The following is a 21,107-nucleotide window of genomic DNA, read 5'->3' as shown; positions in this document are numbered from 1 at the left end:
AGTAGCACAGAGACAATCTCCTCAGTTTCCTCAGTTTTAGGCACAAACGAAAGAGGAATGGTTGAAGCTTAAATGTCAGTGGACATAAAAAAGAGAAGGTTTTTTTATTGCAGTGACAAACTGCAGTTTTCTTTTCTTTTCTCCAGGTGTTGCAGTCATGTTCACATTGCCAGCAGAAATCACTCAAGAGCATCTTGGTGGTGGGCGGTGGTTATTTTGGTTTACAGAGAGACTGGAAGGGAAGATCCATGATGGCAGAGGAAAATGGCAATATGAGCAGAGAGTGGACATCACCCCCTGGCCAACATAAGATGGACAACAGCAATAGGAGAGGGAGCCAAACACTTGCATTGGATAACTGGCTATAACACCCATAAGCCCGCCCTCAACACTACACTGTCTTCAGGAGGCTTTTATTTCAAATTGCCATCAGCTGGGGAAACTAGCATTCAGAATACCTGAGTTTATGGGGAACACCTGAACCAAACTGCCACACCAGGTTTCCACTCTGCTCTTTTATTTGTGCCCGAGGTTTCCTAAAGCTGCTCATCAGAATGCTGGTTTACAATGAGCATGCTTCAGCATTTGACTTCCGCCTGTAATTTCCTAATAGTAATGGAGGGATTTACAGATAGTTGAAACATCCAGATATTTGAGGTCTGCGGTGAGGAACAGGAGCACTCCCACTCTATATTGGATTAAAAGAAATAAATAAAATCAAAAGCCTGGCTTATATTCAAAGAGTGTTTTGAAGAGTATTTTATTCATGTTGAAATTGCAAAATCTAATTGCAGTGAGCACCATGGGGAATGAAATTATTGAAACCATTTTTATAAGCTGATTATTACAATTGACAATTTACTATAAATCTGACTCAAGGAAAAGAAAATTAAATTATACATGTTTTATGATATGGTATGTCAGCATATGGAATTTCACTAAAGTAAGAAGAAAAATATCTGAGTGTGCACCTTACATTCTTACCTGTAATTCACAGGATCATAATTTAACTCACCCAAACTGTAAATGGCCATCATATTACAATTGAAGTTGATTTTTATTCACTCTGATTTCTTCCTTGAAAACTATTGAATTATAGAACCTAATCAATAATGGCTGAAATTGCTTTAAATCATCCTATTCAAAACTAACAATATCCATGGAAAAATGACATCTGCTGTAAAAAGAAGACAGTGAATTTATAGATGTCTTAATTGAAGGACGAGGGGGGATCACTGGGAGAAAGATACAGAGGGAGGGTATGAAAGGATTGCACTTTGCAGGTTCTTAACCAACTCAGAGATTTGCAAAATGAGAGGAAAGGTGTAGAAATTAGTATCATCAATAATGCACATTTGTCCCATAATAATATGCAGTAAAAGTAAAATTTTAATCTATTGAAACTAACCCCATTCAGTGTTTACCATGGAATACAAGACTCCATTGTAGAGCAGAAGTTACTTCCTAAATCTATGCTATATCAACCATTCATATGCTTTATTTTGGTAAACATTTTTTTAATTAAAAATGAAATGATTAAATCAGTATATTAAATAATAGCATACTTAAAGGTAAATGACTTACAGAATTGTGCTAAATATGAAAATTAGTAAGAAATAATTATTTTTGACATCTTAGAGGAATAATGATTGATATTGATAAATATTGGCTAGATGTTGTAATTAATAAATAACATGACTATCTAGTTAGAGATATTGTAACCAGTGAAAGCACCATTATAAATGGGATAGTAGCATAAAATCTTGACTTATAACATGAAATTACAGGATAAAAGCTTTCATTTGTATCACAAATAATAAGACAGTTCTTGCATATTTTAGAACAACGATTGACTAAAATGAAACAATCTGCTATACATTAAGCCAACTCCAAAATAAGCATTTCCTCAAAGCTAATCCCACTGTATGTATTCAGCATTATCTAAATACTAAAATGAAAATATGGTTCAGTGAATGACTTTATAATACTGGAAGTATTATGAATCAAATCTCTATTGAAATCTTTTGTATCATTATCAACCTAATAAATGCTAATTATATAAATATATTTCGGAGTTAATAAACATGTGAAAACATTCTTGAAAGTCACCACATTTGGAAAAACAGGAAAATATTGTGATACAGCATGCTTATTTTATTTTTTAAATATATCGTTATTGTTATTATTATTATTATTAACCACATATTTTGTATGGATGTATCATGTGTTGATTTTCCTCTTTTCCTTCATCCATACACCAATTCATCCGGGGAATCTCCTCAGTGAGGTGGCAGGTATTTAGGGGTTGTGGGTTACGCGTTATAGGAGCAGGTGAGTGTTAAGTCGACTACAGTGATGAGTTCTTAGGAGCCTCTGGATTTCTGTTTTGGTAGGTATTGGATATCCTCAGGGTCTGTCTCCTTGACTCTGGAGCTGATTATCAAGTTTAGCATGGAAGAGCACTCTTGCTCATCTCCCCATTTCTCTGTGGTTTCAGCTGTAACAAGGCTGAAGTGTGAGGGATAGTTTTTTTCCTCCAGTCTCACTACCTTCTGTAAAAGAAGACTAGATTCTCAGCAGAGACTTAACTCAGCATAGGTTAAATGCGATAAACATAATTAATCCAAGAAGAATTTTGTGTATGTAACCCCCCTTTTAGCCAAAGGCTAGTGAAAGCTTGACACTGGAGTGCATTATCTTTGTCTCCATAGGATTCAGATCTGGTTCGAGATATGGGTTCCTTTACAATGAGCCAATCAGAAATCTATTGGTTACCCACCAAGTCTGTGTGCCACTATTGCACTGGTTTGTACATTGTGTGAGCTTCTGAGTAGCTTAGACCTCTGGTTGCTCAGATTGTTGTTGGCCACTTTCCTCCAGCAGCTCAGATAACGCTTCCCAGCACTAGATGGGCAAACTGTTTGGGGACTGGCTTTCTTCCAGATTTCAGCCAGGTCTCTCCATGCCCTAAGTCATTATTGGCATTCCTGTGTCTCCTAGGGTAGTTTGAAATAATATCTGCATAGTGAGATGATGGATAAGAGAAACTTATTGAGAGATAAACTCAGTTTGCATTCTGAGGTCTAATTGCGCTCTTAGCAGCAATTTTGAATTATTACTACTATTATAATTCTAATTTCATCATTGTCACAGAAACTATTATTTTGATAGCCAAAGTTTTGTATTTGCTTATGAAAAATGAAGAGCAAAGTTTGTTAGTTTTCCAGTATTGTAAAAATTATTTCTCAGAGCTTTTATTTATCTAAAAATTCTTTTAAAATTTTATAACATATTTTAATAGTTTATATTAAATATTTTATTTAAAAAAGAATTAGTGACTTTTGTCCTCAACTTTAGTTGCACCATCCATGTCTACATAAACCTGCATGGATAAGCTATTTTCTTTAGAACAATGGTATTATAGATTTTTAATGAAAAATGAAAAAGTCATTGAAACTTCTTACCAGAGTTAATGATTGTATAACTTTTATTACATATTGTTTTTATTTTTGTTTGAAATTATTATCAGTCTCCATACGGGACCCTAACTCCGTGTGTCCAGAAGAGTCAGCTGTGCTTGTAGTTGAAATCTGACCTGAGTGAGAAAAGCTGTGTTTTCTAAGAAAGAAGTGTTTTTTTTTTTTTTTTTTTTTTTTTTTTTTCTGAAAGAAATCTGGGAAGACAAGTAAAGGTGAGTAAAAATTTGACAGTTCCCATATTGCCTTCAGAAAATATAAATGAGACACTGTCTTCAAGAAAAACACTATCAGGGCTGGAAAAATGGCTTAGTGGTTAAGTGCTTGCCTGTGAAGCCTAAGGATGCCGGTTCAAGGCTCAATTCCCCAGGACCCACGTTAACCAGATGCACAAGGGGCACATGTATCTAGAGTTCGTTTGCAGTGGCTGGAGGCCCTGGTGCGCCCATTCTCTCTCTCTATCTGCCTCTTTCTCTCTTCGTCTGTCGCTCTCAAATAAATAAATAAAAGAAAGAAAATAATAAAAAAAGAAAAAACACTATCAATGTTCATTGTTAATGTCAAAACTAGAACTCATTGGTTCTGCTAGACAAGCTAGCCAGCAAGCCCTTGGTATACACATTCCTGCCTCTAAACACTAAGATTACAAGCATGAACCACCCCACCATGCCCAGCTTTTATGTGGATGCTGTGGATGTGAACTCAGGTATTCATGCCTTCATAAGCACCATACTGACCAAGTCAACCCCCAGACCCCAATTTTTTTTAATTTTTGATACATAAAAGTAAGCATAATATTTACTGATGTATAATAGTTTGAAGCATGACAGAAATACTTAGATACAATTTGGTGCTAGAGAGATGGCTCAACAATTAAAGGCACTTGCTTGTAAAGCCTGAAAGCCAGGGTTCAATTCATACAGCTATATAACCACATAAAGCCAGATGCACAAAGTAGCACAGACATCTGAAATTTGTTTAATATGGCAAAAGGTACACACCCATTCATATTCTCATGTTCTCTCTCTCACTTCCCTGTGTATCTACTCTATATAGTTTCTTTTTGTGAAAGAGTTGCATACATAGACCCCTCCCCCATTCCCCACCCTGTTTCTGCTGAGGGACTTCAGTGAATTATTATAATTCAATGTGGGGACCAAGAGGTCTCAGTCACTCTTTGCAGGGATGGGGAAATATGGTGTCTCAGGTTATTCCCACCCACCTTGAGGCTCTTAAAATCTTTCTGTCCCTTCTTCCGTGATGTTTCCTGAGCTTTGATGGGAAAAATAGAGATCTCATTTAGTATTGCTTTCTCTGTAGACTCTGGATCTTAGGAGGTTTGAGTGACTAAAGTGTCCGTCACTATTTCCCTAGAACTGACTTTTCAGGCTAGTCGTGAGAGCAATATTCATGACACCAGTTCTTCCATAATGACTTACGGGCTTAGGCAGATGAGGTGGAGGTGACCCATCTTCTGGTAGAAGGTTGGCTCTCTCTTCTTTATGTACTCATGTTCTCCCCAGTATTTCTCTCCATCTATAAAGTAGAACCAACACTCCAACCAAAAGTGAGAACAGCTTGAATAAAGAGTATAAGCCTAGTTATTAGAGAGATATATTGATGTGCATATCCACTCTTCTTATTTAGAAAGCAATGAAAGTTCTCTCTGAAGCCCTTTGGATTCCTGTTCTAGGGAATCTGGCTTGGTTCCCAGAGCCAGTTGTGAGTTCTTCTCCACTGTGCATGTCTCATGTCCAATCCATGAGCAGTTAGTTGTATACATTTATTGTGTGCCACTATTGCAAAAACTGTATACATTTTGCTAGGCTGGTTGATTTTTTAACTGGCAGAATCTTTTGGCAATTTTTATTCTCCAGCTGCTTTCATAGCACTTATCATCACTGTGAGGGTTAGCTGGGAGGTAACTAGATTTCTTCTCAGTTCCAGCATGATCCCTTGATGTCTTATGGCTGCAGGCTGTGTGTCTTCATCAATAGAGACTTACCTTTTCGCTCTTGCAGGTAACCAAATGTTTTGGTAATGGCTTGTATTATTTCAGGACCCTCATGTCTCCCTGACCAACAAGTCACTGTTGTAGAGGGTCACAATTCTGGCCTTAGGAATTACCAGCCAGAGCCCAGGGTTTTAGGGTTATGCTTTCTCCACCTTTTTTTTTTTAAATTTTTTTTATTTATTTGAGAGCGACAGACACAGAGAGAAAGACAGATAGAGGGAGAGAGAGAGAATGGGCGCGCCAGGGCTTCCAGCCTCTGCAAACGAACTCCAGACGCGTGCACCCACTTGTGCATCTGGCTAACGTGGGACCTGGGGAACCGAGCCTCGAACCGGGGTCCTTAGGCTTCACAGGCAAGCGCTTAACCACTAAGACATCTCTCCAGCCCCTTTCTCCACCTTTTATGGAGCACATCTGTTTGAGTCCCCTGCCTCTCCTTATTGAGGATAATGACTTGTTTCGTGGCATACAGCAGGGTGGCTTCTAGGGAATTGATCCTTGTTGCCGCTAGGTTTGTGAATCCTCCACTCCTTCTTCTCTACCCCATAGGCCTGCCCATCCTTTTTCTCTTTCTTTTAGCTGATCATTGACTAGTATTCCAGTAACCCTTCCTCCATTCCCTCTCTATTTCCCTCTTTTCTTTTCTTCAGTCTAGTACCATACCAATATTACTGGTATTTATTATGGCTCACAGTTAACTGATGCTGGTCCAGGTTAGGAACTGCATATGAGAGAAGTCATAAGACATCTGATTTTCTGATCCTGTGTAAGCTCATTTATCATGATTTTTTTTTTCAAGTCCCTCCATTTTCCTGCTAATTGATTGCCTCATTTTTTCTTTACCATTGAGTAAAATTCCTTGTGAATATGCACCACATCTTAATTAACCATTATTTTGTTGATAGGCATTAGGCTTATTCCAATTCCTGGCTATTGTGAATAGAGAAGCAATAAAAATGGTTAAGTAAGTGTTTTAGTGGTATAGAATAGAGATTTTCAGGTATGTCCCTAAAAGATATATAGTTTGATCTAATGGTACTTCTACTTTCAGCATTTTGAGGAGTCTCCATACTGATTTTTACAGTGGTTGTAGAAGTTTGCACTCTCATCAGCAGTGGATGAGGGTTCCTCTTTCCCCACATCCACACTAGCATGTGATTTTCTTGATGATTACCATTCTTACTGGAGTGAGGTAGAATCTCATAGTCATTTCCAGTTCTTTCTTCAATGTCTTTGTTTTTTTCATTGTGTAGGTCTTTTGTTTTCTTGCTGAGAGAGATTCCAAAGTATTTTATTTTATTTTATTTTTGTGGCTATTTTATATGTGATAGCTTCCCTCATTTCTTTTTTCATATGGTTCTCATTTATATATATGGAGACTAATGACTTTTGTGTTTTGATTTTATAACCGGCCATAATTGCTGAAAGTGTTTGTTACTTCTAGGAGGATTTTTTTTTTATCTTTTTCATCTTTTAAGCATAGAATCATGTCATCTATGCATAGGTCTAGTTTGACCTTTTCCATTTCAATTTGTATCCACTTTATTTCCTTCTTTTATCACTTGAGCTAACTCTTCAAGCATTATGTTGAAAAGCAGTGGTGAGAGTGGGCACACTTGCGTAGTTTCAGACCTTAATGGGAATATTGAGATTCTCTTTATCTGGTAAGATAAAGGCTTTTGGGTTATTGTATCTTGCCTTTATCATGTTGATCTATGGTCCCTCCCCCCCCATCATCTCCAGTGTCTTAATCATGAAGAGATGTTGAATTTTGTCAAAGCCCTTTTCTGCATCTGTTGAGATAATCATGTGGTTTCTGAGTTTGAGTCTATTTATCTGATGTATTAGATTTATTGGTTTTCATAAGTTGAACCAACCAATAAAAATATTTTTTAAAAAGTTGTAAAATTTAGTGAAGCAAGACTGTTTAAAATATCCAAAAAACAAACCCACTGTCAGCCATCAAGCTCCCGCCAATCATGGGCTATAAAAGGAATTATACCTATTAAATTCTTTCCAAAATACTATTGGTTATCCCATCTCTCTATTTCTGACTTCACTCTCCATTGGAGCATTTGCTTCTGTTTTTCAGATGGACAAAGATCCTGATGAGCAAATCAGCCCATCGTGCCTCAACAGGGCCATAGCTGAAACCAATAGTAATTGGGGAAATGAGCAAGAGGGTTGGTTGTTTTCTTGGTGAATGTGGTATTAGCACAAGAGTGAAGGAAAAAGACAGAGAACAATAAACTCCTACCAAACCAGATAGCCAGAGACACAGAGACTTCCAAGACTTTATCAGTGAAGTAGACCTAAAAGGAACCCAACATGGCTCAGGGAAGTTTGAACATGAGGGTGTGGAAAGATTGAGCTACAAATTGGGTAATTATGCACAGAGACGCTGCCTCTTACCCATAACTGATGACTAAGCCCACAATGCACTACCCATATTGCCTAATGAGGATGGTCTCTGTGGAGGGGGGAGGACAGGGAGGAGGCTAATGGTGGTATCAACATGATGGTATACACACTGTGTATACAAATAATAACAAAATAAAAACAAATAAATAAAAAAAATGACAATAACAAAACCATGCATCAATAAAAGACACATTAAAAGGAAGATAGATTTGATTTGAAGATTGATTTGAACATAATAGAATCAGAAAGTTAGTTGTTTTAGACTCAGATTCTAATTCTTCCAAGATGAAGATTCACCATTATTTAAAACTACTCTGTAAATTGATCATCCTTTCCTTGTATTCAATTTTATGGTCCATCATAAAAAAAAATGTACCACCCAAATTGCCACCAGATGGGAATCAATTATTCAAAACATGTGAATTCATGGGACTATCTGATTCAAACAACAATTCACACACATTGTATATGTTTATAATGTAAGGATGTTTAGTGTATGAACATAGTTTTTTTAAAAGAGACATAGTTACCCTCTTTCAAATGTTTTTGCCTATTGTATTGGCTTTTGGTATTAGTGTTGTTGATGGTAGTAATTTCTGTTTTATGTTTTTAATATTCAAAAGTGAAATATCATAGTCTTGACATTTAAAATTATTTTTTATTAATAAGCTATCATGAAAAGTAAAGGGATTCATTATAACTTATTCCCTTCTTTTTGTGAGTCTTTTTTTTCCTCCTAAATATTATTGTGTTATGCTTCATGTCACATAGATGCAATTACACTCTGCTGCCTTACACTTAGCTTCATATATTTTTCTCCTTTCTCACAGTACTGTTTCTATTTTGATGCCATATAACTATATCTATATCTACATCTATCTATCTATATGTATATGTATATATATCTAATATATATGCATGTATATAAATTCAAATTTAAATTCACCACATAAGAGAATACATGAGATACTTGTTTTTTCTGAATGTGTATTGTTTTACTGAATATGATGACCTTTAATTTCATCCATGTTCTGCAAGTGACATAATCTCCATAATATCTTTCTTCTTTATAGCTGAATAAAGTTTCACTGTGTATCTGTACCACATTTTAATAACCCAGATGTCTGTCTACTTTGTTAGGCTGATTTCATTACTGACTCTTGTGACTATTGTATTAATAAATGGGGGTGCACAAGTACTTCTGTCTTATGGTGGCCTAGAATCTTTAAAGTACATACTCAAGTGTGGAATAAATTTATCATAAGATCATTTTGAGTTTTTTAAGAAAATTCCATACTAATTTCCCCAGTGGATACAAAAGTTTACCTTATGAACAGCGGCGTATAGGGGTTCCTATTTCTGTATATTCTTAATAGAAGTTATTGGTTTTAGATTAATTAATGCTAATTATTCTAAGTGAGATAAGATGGAATCTTCTTATAGCTTTAATTTACCTGTTTCTGATGGCTAAATGTTTCCAATTTATTCAAATATTTATTTAACATTTTCATTTCTCCCTATGAGAATTATATGCAGTGTATTAGCCCCACTTATTGGTTAGGTGATTCATTTCTGTTTTTTTTTTTCCTAATTTTTGGGTTACTTTATTCTTTTGGAATGTTATTTCTAGGATGATTTCTTTGCTGTTTAGATGCCTTTTTAATTGTCAACAATTCCATTTGGTTTTACCAGCACCAATTTTTGAGGAAGGTACCATTTTTCCAATGCATGTTTTTTGCCAATAACTGTTTTTTTTTTTGGCAATAACTATATATAGCTGTTTGGATTTGTTTCTTAACTCTGCATTATATTGCACTGGACTATTTTTTCCCAGCAGCAGTCCCATGCTGTTTTTGTCACTGTGGCTCTTTGGTACAATTTAAGATCAATTATGTTGATGCCTCCAACACTGTCCTTTCAGCCTAGGATGGCTATATGATTCATGATCTCTTATGATTCCATATGTATTTCCTCACTGTTTTTTCTAGTTCTGTGAAAAGTGTAATTGCACTTATATGTCCATTAAGTAGCTTGCTTTCATTAATAAGGGAATTTTCACAATTAATTCTGCCAATCTATGAAGAGACTTTTCAAGTTCAATTTATGCTTTAATTACTTTCTTTAGCCATTGTGTTCATACCAGAAATCTTTTTATTTTTATTGATTAGTTCAATCCATATGTATTTTATTTTGAAGCAGCTGCAAATGTGGATTTTACCCAAATTCTTTCTTGATAATATCATTATAGAAATACATAATACTACTATTTTATGTACATTGATTTGTGACATGCTGTTATGTTGAAAGTGTTTGCCAGATCTATATTTTCTGATGCAGACCTTAGGGTCTTTTAAATACAGGATTGTGTCTTCCATAAAATGAAATAAGGTGAACTATTTCTTTCCTATTTATATCCATTTTGTTCTTGTATATGAATGATTGATTCAGTTAATACTTTGAGCACTATGTTATTAATATCATCCCTGGCTTTCATTATGATTCACACAATCTATTTTGGGTTTGGCTTATTCATATTTTTCTAAGTCTTTGAGATGCATTTTCACTTATCATTTGAGATATATCTAATTTGAATGAAAGACATCATAGTCATAAATGCCCCTCTTCAAGCTTCCTTAGCTTTGTGTTAAATGTTCTTGAAAGTTCTGATTTCATTTTCATTTGATTCAAAAATTACTTCCTAAAATCTCTTCATGTACTTCCTCAATAACCCTTACATTCTTCAAAGATATATCATATATTCTCTCTACCAGTTATCTTCCTATTGCTTGAACAACACACTTGACCTGAGGCAGCATAGGCTTGGAAAGGGCTTATGTCTGGCTTTTAGGTTCAAAGGGAAGCTTCATCATGACCAAGAGCGTATGTCAGGAACAGACATATCAGGTCATCCCTTGTGACACTTGCATAAAATATGCAAAGACCTACTTCCAGTGACACAACTTCTCCAGCATATCTTTAACTCCCAGAGGATCTACCAGCTAGGGACTAATGTGAGTCTTAATCAAACGTCACATGAGGCCATGACAAGTCTTCAATTACTAGCATAGTTCCTAGAGTGTTTTCTGATTTTTGGCTTTATTCAACTATGACCCAGAATATATAACAATTATTATTTTATGCATGCATGTGTGTGTGTGTGTGTGTGTCAAGTGCGTGTATATATTTAGGCATACCTGCATGTGTGGTTGTATCTTTGTATGGAGGCCAAAAGTTGATGTCTTGTGCATTCCTGAATCACACTTTAAGAAATAGCTGTGCTGGGCTAGAGAGATGGCCTAGCGGTTAAGTGCTTTTGTGACACCTAAGCACCCCGGTTCGAGGCTCGGTTCCCCAGGTCCCACGTTAGCCAGATGCACAAGGGGGCGCACGTGTCTGGAGTTCATTTGCAGAGGCTGGAAGCCCTGGCGCGCCCATTCTCTCTCTCTCCCTCTATCTGTCTTTCTCTCTGTGTCTGTCTCTCTCAAACAAATAAATAAAAAATTAAAAAAAAAAAGTAAAGACATAGCTGTGCTTATTTGAGAGAGAGAAAGACAGAGAGAGAGCAAGAGGGAGAGAGAGATAATGAATGGATTGAATGGATGTGGCAGTGTCTCTTGGCACTGCAAATGAAATCCAGAAACAGGAGCCACTTTGTGTATCTGGCTTTATGTGGGTGCTGTGGAATTTAACCCAGTACAGCCAGCAGGCTTTGCAAACAAGCACCTTTAACTACTGAGCCATCTTTCCAGCTGACTCTGCCATTCATCTTACTTTTCGAGACTGGGTCTTAGACTAAACTAGATAATATAGACTAGCTCACCAGCAAGCCCTACAGATCCTGCCATTGCTGCCTCCCCAGTGCTCTGAAGACAGTCGTGAATATAAGCCATGTACAACTATTGTTTCAGGGCATATTGTATCTTTTATGCCTAGTTGTGTTTATGTTATGAATTTGGAAAACTAATATCTGGTGAACAGATAGTTGGATCTTATTTTTAAATTTCATCAGTATGGCACCATCTTGGTGAATTGAGTGTGTTTATATGCATCATTTTAAAATTGAAAGATATTTAGGAACTCCTATAATTTGATATGCTGTTTCTATGTTGGAACTAATATTGTTGGTTCTATTCCTTACCTCCTTTTAGTATTGACAGTTTTGCTGGTTTCCTGTCACACATACATGTTCAGGAGCATCATGACTTCTACCAGCAGTATGGTTGGGACACTGGTATGCCACATGCTTGTGTGGGTGGGTATCCCAATTTCCAAGCACGTATGGGTTGTCTGTTCCCCAGCCCCCTCATACGGCACATCTGGGAGCACACACAGGCTGATGAGCACCCTGAGCTTCACATGGAAATCTGGGGCAAGCTTGGGCCAGTGATGCCATGCCACAACATGCTGTCCTGTTGAACCATGCAGAAAAGCAGGCAATCTTCCTGAACACTGCACATAGCCAAGAGCACCATAAGAGTAGTGTAAGGGGGGACTATGTCTAACTGCCACACCAACGTGACCCTCACCAAAGCACCAGTGCCTTCGGCTCACTTGACAAGGACAGTGTGGGGTCACAAACACAGATCCATCCCCCCTTTCATGCCACTATAGTACAAGAAACCTCCTACAGTATGGCACCAGCAGGCACAGTCAATTCCTCCACCCACAGCCAGGAAGAAAGCAGCATAAAGAAAACACAGCCATGCTTGGATACCCACTTGTCCAGGCCTCCCAGGATCTCACTCAGAACTGCTAAGAGCACACAAAGGAAAGACCCTCTTCAGAAACAAGGGCACGTAACCACAACCTGCAGATATAACATTACATTTCCACCTGCATCAAAACTGAACATAGTTCTCACTGAAGATTCCACAAGAGCTACTAATGCTACATCCTTAACAAAATAAGGAAACTACCTTGATATGGAAAAACCCCAGTGCAAAACAAATGGCACAAGACAACAAGCCAGAAGACGTCACCAAGAGTGCCTAGCTCCATGCTGGAAGCCTTCAGTGAAAGCATATAAGATGCTTCATACACAGAACCCCAAAATAAAAGCATGACAATCTTATTTAACAAATGTAATGAGACCATGAATGGACAGATGCAGGAACTGGAAGTAATTCATAAAAAAAAAAAAAAAACGCATTAGGGCTGGGGAGATGGCTTAGTGGTTAAATGCTTGCCTGCAAAGCCTAAGGACCCTGGTTTGAGGCTCCGTTCCCCAAGACCCACGTTGGCCAGATGCACAAGTGGGCGCACGCATCTGGAGCTCATTTGCAGTGACTGGAGGCCCTGGCGTGCCCATTCTCTCTCCCTCTCTCTCTCTCTCTCTGTCTGTCACTCTTAAATAAATAAATAAATAAATAAATAAATAAATAAATAAAATCAAAAAAATATTTCAAAAAATTGCATTAACGAAATGCAATAGATCAACAAAAGCAGACAGCTCACTTCACTCTTCTTAACATGATTGAAGAAAATCAGAGAGATCTTAATATACATAAAATTGAATTGAAAGTGAACCAAAAGAAAGATGATCTCCACAATCAGTTGATTAAGCTTAATGAGGACATGATCAAATGCAGGGATGAATTCCAAGAATCATCAGGAAAATCAAACCTGGGCCTGAAAATGGAACTCAACAAAGTTTGGAAATTATGTAGAAAAATGCAATAGAGAACAAACATCAAATTTCCCTTTTAACTGCCTCCATCAAAAACCTTGCCAACACAGTAGATCATGTGGAGGAGAGAATTTCAAAACTAGAATATAAGACAGAGGAACGTGACTGCTAATTTAAAAAGGACAAAAAAAAAAAGTAGGAGGCTGGAGAGATGGCTTAGTGGTTATGGCATTTGCCTGCAAAGCCTAAGGATCCCTGTTCAACTCTCCAGGACCCATGTAAGCCAGATGCGCATGGTGGTTCATGCATCTGAAGTTCGTTTGCAGTGGCTGGAGGCCCTGGTGCACAGATTCTCTCTCTCTCTATTTCTTTCTCTCTGACTCTTTCTCTTTCTCAAATAAATAAATAAATATTTTTAAAAAGAAAAACAAAACAGGCTAAATGCAATAAATCAAGTGAACAGAGAAGCAATTGTATACCTTAAAAAGGCCAAATATCCAGACCATGAGCATACAGGAAGGGGGAGAAATAGATGCTAAAGCATAGAGAATATCTTCAATAAAACTACTGAAGAAATTTTTCCTTATCTTGCTAAAGAGAAATCCATCCCGACACAAAAACCTAGTAGAGGGAAAGACTGTTGGAGGTGGTAAGGTAAGGGATTCAGGGGAAGAGAGGATGGAGTGAGGAAATGCAGAAACTGAAGACTAAAGTACATAGTGGACTGGAAGCTGTCTTTGTGGACATGAGTATACAAGATATCACCTCCAGTTAAGAGAAATGGATGAACCAGATCAATATGCCCAGAAGAAGGTGCAGAAAGCTTTGCCATAAAACCACGGGCTCTGGCTTATGAATCTTAAGAGCAGAAGAGCTGCCATCTCAGGACACTGAGAGACCATGTGCAGACTGACAGGAAATTAAGTCCTCTCCTAGAAGACCTCCCTGGGCTGGAAAGTGCTATGGGATGGACTATGTGATAGTGGTCACACCATGAATAATCAAGAAACCCTGTAAACTTCACAATCCACCTGCTGGGCAAGAAGTACATAATTGTGCAATAGTGGCACACAGCCATTGTGGGCAACCAACTATCTTCCACTTGGACAACAGGCTCACCCAATGGGAGAGACTTCATCAGTGGTGCTGGGAACAAAGTCTGAGTCATAACAGACACACAGAGGCTACAGAGAGTTCAACACTAAAATCCAACTGCTAACTACCAGCCCAGTCTCAGGGATTGTGGTGGAAGAGGCACATGGTGGGTAGAAATATCCTGTGGCACATCCCTCCTTCAAAGACAGAGACCCTAATTACACCACGATGAACACCAAAGTCACTAATGAGGAGGGCCCTTAGGGAAGGTGGGAGCAGGGGAGAGGGGGCATAAGACTATAACCTATGTAAAAAATTTTTTAAAAAGTAATTTAAAGGAAACTGCTTTAATCTGTGCTTTTCAAAATGTCATTTTTCCCCCCTCCATTAAACATAGCTGTTTTGACCTTGTGCGATGACTTAGAAGTTAAGGTGCTTGCTTGCAAAGCCAAAGGGACCCAGGTTTGACTCTCCAGGACCCATGTTAGCCAGATATACACAAGGTGGTGCATACGTCTGGAGTTCGTTTGCAGTGGCTGGAGACCCTGGTGGGCCCATTCTCTCCTCTCTCTTTCTCCCTCTTTCTCTGTCAAATAAATAAATAAAAATAAAAATAAAATTATAAAATAAAAGGTAGCTTTTTTTAGTACCTTGGTTGACAAGTTAGGCACTTTCAAGGCTTGAAATGCATCATTCAGTGATGTGCCGGAGTTTTGCGTATTATGTGAAAGCATGAATGTATATGAGCTCACCTTTGTGACGAGTGCTATCTGTGCGACCGTGGGCACCTCCGTTTATGTGTGCGTATTTGAGGCCAGGGTCTGCCATCCTGTGTCTTCCTTAATAGTTCTCTACTTCATTTATGGGCATAGCATCTCCTTCTTGGGATCAGAGCTCACAAATTCAGCTCTTCTTAGGTATCCTACTTGCTTTAGGGATCTTGTCACCACCTCCTGATTACAGATGGGCCATTTGTTCAGCCAAAATACATGTGGGTGCTGGAGATGCAAAATAAGATCATCACCCTTTCTTAGCACGTGCATCACCAACTAAGCTAAGACGCCAGCCCCACGCTTTTAGGGTTTATGATGAGAGTACTGATGTAATTCTGATGCATTTGCCTTTGCAGTTTTTTGGGGATTTTTCACTTTAGTTCTGGTATCATTTCTTTGGTTAGTAGTTTATTACCACCTGTGCCTGTGAGCTTGTCAGGGTCTGGCCCTCCTGCTTTGACACTAGCTACCACTGCTGTGAGGCTATGGTAGTTTCAATCCACATTTCCTGACTCGTTATTGTTGCCTGTTCTCTAGCCCTAGGGTAGTTCTAAACAATATACTGAAAGGAAATCCCTGGCCACTTGTTTCTCTGTTGTTGGTCTGTTTTGCCACAGAAGTGGCTTTGTTTATTAGTAGGATTGCCACTCTTTCTTCAATAGAGCTCCTGGCTTAATTTATGTCTGAGACCTTGCCTTCAAATTTGTTTTTTCAGGAGAAGGGGCTACAGCTATGTTGATCTTGGCTTCTGTCTGTCATCTTACACTTCTTTCATGTTAAAATTTTCATTGGTCCTATCACTACCCTTGTGAATTTCAAAAGGTCTTCCTCTCATTCTTACTTTGTAATAGAATCTATTTGTTCTTTTCTTTATTATTATTATTTTTTTTTATTTATTTGGTTTTTCAAGGTAGTGTTTGGCTCTGGCTCAGGCTGACCTGGAATTAACTATGCAGTCTCAGGGTGGCCTCGAACTCACGGCGATCCTACTACCTCTGCCTCCCAAGTGATGGGATTAAAGACACGCGCCACCATGCCCAGATTTTAATTTTTATTTTTTTAATTAGTTTTGCACTCAGTGAATACAGTCAAGTTGGTACCATTGTTAGCCTCCTTCCTGTCCTCCTCCCTCTCCCTTGCCCCTCCTTTTTGGGGTATATGGATCAGGCATTGTGGAGTTAGCCCTCAGTTATGGGTAGAAGGAAATATATCTGTGTGTCATTAACCAATGTGTGGCTCTGACATGCTTTCTGCTCTCTCTTTCACAAATTTCCCTGAGCCATGTTGGGTTCATTTTATGTCTGTTTCCATGATAAGGTCTTGGGAGCCTCTGTGTCTCTGGATATCTGATTTGGTAGGAGTTGATTGTTCTTTGTATCAATCTTCTTCACCCTTGTGGTGGTACCAGGTTCACCAAGAAAACAGCACCCTTGCTCCTTTCCCCAGTTATTCTTAGTTTCAGCTGGGGCCCTTTTGAGGTATGATGGGGTGATTCTCTCCTAAGGATCTGTGTCTATTTGAAAAAGAAAAGCAGATTCGCCAATGGAGAGTAAAGTTAGCACCATAAAAATGGGAAAACCATTTTATTTTTAGAGAGAATTTAATAGGTGTAGACCCTTTTGTAGCCCGCAATCGGTGGTAACTTGATAATGGAGAGCATGCTCATTTTTGGGTCTGGTTCTGACTTGTTTCCCAGCACCAGCCATGGGTTCCATTCCACTGAGGGGATCAGTTAGCCAAATCCAGAGCAGTTGGCTTCACACCATGGCTGTGTGCCACTCTTGCACTTGTGTGAGCATCATGGCAGGTTATTTGCTGCTAAGTAGGTTAGACCATGAGTTGCTTGGACAGTTATTGGTCATTTTGCCTTATTCACCCATGTAGCACCTTGTGGCACTAGACATGCTGACTGTATGGGGACTGACTCTCTTCCAGCTTCCAGCCATGTAACTCCATGTTATGTGTCAACCACATATGGTAGCTTCAGCAGTAGGATGTTACCACTAACCTATGGTGGGTCATCAAGTACTCTGACAGAAATCTGTCATTCTTTTAGGGAACCTTGTAGGTCTCTCTGATCAAAAGTTCATTGTAGATGATAGTCAGCTCCTGGTACTGGGAGTTACAGGTCAGTGCCCACGAAAAGAAGGAAGAAAAAGATAAGTAATATAAAACACTTAGAGAGAAGAGAGAGAAGCAGTAGAGGATTAAGGTCAGTCTTCATTGTACCCTCACCAGGGCCTTGTGACTCAGGTCACAAGGTTCCCTCTAAGGGCCTGGTGGAGGTTCAACCATTTGGTCTGTCTTTTAGGATGTAGAATTTTATGTTACCATTGCCATTTGGGTCCAGATTTGTGCCCCCCACCTCCTCCTTTCCTCACCTCTCCCTCCCCACCCACCCTATTATCCAGCCTTGAGATGCTTTCTGGGAATGTTGGCATCTTGGGTAGATTCAACTTAGGTGCTGTAGACGAGTGAGACTATGTGGTGATTATATTTCTGTGATTGGATGAGTTCACTGAAAGTTATCTCTTCCAGGTTTGACCATGTTTCTTCAAATTTCACTGTCATTTTTTTTTTTTCCTACTGCTGTATAGAATTCCATCATGCAGATATACTACATCTTAGTTTTCCATTCATCTAGTCTAGTGATGGACATCTGGGTTGATTCCAACTCTTAGCTACTATGAATTAAGCAACTACAAACATAGTTGAGCAAATCTCTCTGGACTGAGGCTTGGAGGTTTTAACATACATGCCAAGTAAGACAATAACTGGGTCTGTTAGTAACTCTATAGTCAGCTTTTTTAGGAGTCTCCATATTGCTTTCCAAAATGGTTGTACCATCTTACATTCCCACCAACAGTGGATGAAAGTTCCTATTTTTCCACATCCTCACCAGCATTTATTTTCATTTGAATTTTGAATGTTTGCTCTCCTTACTGGGGAAAGGGAAAACCTCATAGTTGTTATCATTTGCATTTCCCTGATGATTATGGATGGTGAACATTTTCTTAAGTGTGTGTTTGCTATTTGTATTTCTTCCTCTGTGAACTGCCTGTCCAGTTCTTTGCCACACTTTTTGATTGGGTTGTTTGACTTTTTATTCTTTAGGTTTTTGAGTTCTTTGTAGATTCTAGAGATTAGGCCTCTGTCAGTTGGATAATCAGCAAATATTTTCTCCCATTCTGTGGGTAATCTATTGGTTTTGCTTATTGTATGTTTGTCTGTGAAGAAACTATTCAGCTTCATGTGATCCCATTGGTTGAGTGATTGTTTAAGATCCTGTGCTACTGGGGTTTTGTTCATGAAGTCTTTTTCCATTGCTATATTATGGAAAGTTCCTCCTATATTTTCTTTCAGTAGTAGCCAAGTTTATATTGAGGTCTTTGATCCATTTGGACTTGAGTGTTATGAATGGCAAGATGTATGGATCAAGTTTCAATTTCCTGCAAATGGTTATCGAGTTTGCCCAGCACCATTTGTTGAAGATGCTGTCTTTTTTCCAGCCTATATTGTTAGGTTCTTTGTCAAATATCAAGTAGCTGAGAGGTTGCTTGACTCATAGTCCAGGACCTTGATTTTATTCCATTGGTCTATACTCCTGTTTTTATGCCAGTACCATGCCTTTTTTATTGCTATGGCTTTGTAATATAGCTTTAGATCAGGTATGGTGATACCTCCAGAGTTATTTCTTTTACTGATGATATGCTTGGATATCCAAGGCCTTCTGCCTTCCCATATGAATTTTGAGATCATTTTTTCTATCTCTGTGAAGAACAGTATTGGGATTTTAATTGGAATTGTATTAAATCTGCATATTGCCTTTGGTAGGATTGTCATTTTCACAATGCTAATTCTGCCTATGCAGGAGCATGGGAGGTCTTTCCATTTTGTCATGTCCTACTCAATTTCTTTATTTGAGTGTTTTTATGTTTTCATTTTATAGATCTTTCACTTCCTTGGTTAATGTTTTTCCAAGGTATTTTATTTATTTGTTTGTTTGTTTGTTTGTTTACTTATTTTGTTACTATTGAAAATGGGACAATCTCCCTTAGTTATTTCTCTGTATCTTTGTTATTTGCATATAGAAAGGCTACTGATTTTTGTGTATTGATTTTGTATCCTGCTACTTTGCTAAAGTTGTTAATCACCTATAAGAGTTTTGGGATGGAGTCTCTCAGGTCTCTTACATATAGTGAATAGTGCTAACTTGACTTTTTCCTCTCCAAATTGTATCCCTTTTATTTCTTTCTACTGTCTTATTTCTTGAGCTAGGACTTCCAGTACTATTTTGAAGAGCAGAGGTCAGAGAGGACATATTTGTTCTTATTCTTATAGTTTATTACTTGATCACATGGAAGCAGCCTCTAATCTACCATCTTAACCAAAAGTTCCTGATTTAGTGTTTCAATAGGATGACAGCATATGAAAATTTTACTCATCTAATAGTATAAGGTACTTATACTATTTGCACTCATTTGCACTAGGTTCATATTTTAGTTGTTGTTTTCATAAAGGTTATATATCAAGCACTAAACACCATTCTTATTTGTACCAGACAATTTGTAATGTTTGGGAGTGACCAAGACCACACTGAGGTAAAGAAGAAGGTTTTATTCAGGAAAACATGAGCTGCCAGCACTGACTCTCAAGAGTGGAACACAGCCAACCTGAGATTCCAGATAGTGGGCTTTGTAGGGCTCTTCAGTTACGGAAAGGTAAGGAAGGAAAAAGAACTCCTTTGTTCTTTACCTGAGCCATTTCAAATAGCTAGGGTGTGAGAGCAGGACAATGAACAGGGGACTTATGAAATAAGGGGTCAGGAAATCATGGGCTGGGGCATTGCTAGGCAAGGAAGGGATAATAGCTGGGTGGCTTCTTGAGGAATGTGGATAACATACTCCCTTATGTCTCCGTTGCCTTTCTGATGTCCTTGGTGACTCCATTTTGGGAGCCTGTCTGACCTAACACAATTCATATAAAACAATTGCTAAATCTCTTTAGCATTTCAAGTTTACATTTAATGCATAAGAAAGCATGATGTATTAAGATAGGTTATAAGATATATAAAACAACAAATACTCTGAGCACATACAAAGAATTAAAAAATTATCAACATTGTAAGGGTTATTTCATAAATAACACTAATGATTGATGGGTTTGTCATGTGCATTGGCTAAACATTTTTCATTAACCTTCATATATTATATAATATATTAATTTTTTTTTCTTCTTGTATGCCATTTTTTTGGTAGCAATGACTTTCTATTAGAAAAAAAAAATTGGTTTTCCAGGTGAACTTATATAAGGCATACATTATGTTCCTCAAAAAGCTTATTTTAACCACACAGATATTAACATGACAGTAGATTATTGCCTGGAAGAAGCTTTCTAGGCATTGTTTCAATTTTTCTGTGATTGTTCTATGGAATTTTACTCACATCGAACTTAGTTCTAGTGATAGACTAACTTTATTCTTGCTAATTCTTAATAGATGGAAGAATACAGAGTTAAAATATAGACAAGTTTTTACTCAATGTCAGCCAGCATTCTTGAAAGAATAATTTTCAAATCCATTCATAACATATGATTTTGCTAGTATGAAATTCTTTGTTTATTTGTAATTATGTAAAGATTTATGGGACAATTCTTTGAAATAAAAGCAGCATATTAGATGATGAAAAATATGTTGAAGATTT

The sequence above is a fragment of the Jaculus jaculus genome, chromosome 13 (assembly GCF_020740685.1).
Source record: "Jaculus jaculus isolate mJacJac1 chromosome 13, mJacJac1.mat.Y.cur, whole genome shotgun sequence".
In the NCBI taxonomy this organism is placed as follows: domain Eukaryota; kingdom Metazoa; phylum Chordata; class Mammalia; order Rodentia; family Dipodidae; genus Jaculus; species Jaculus jaculus.
Note: the sequence above shows the minus strand (reverse complement) of the source record.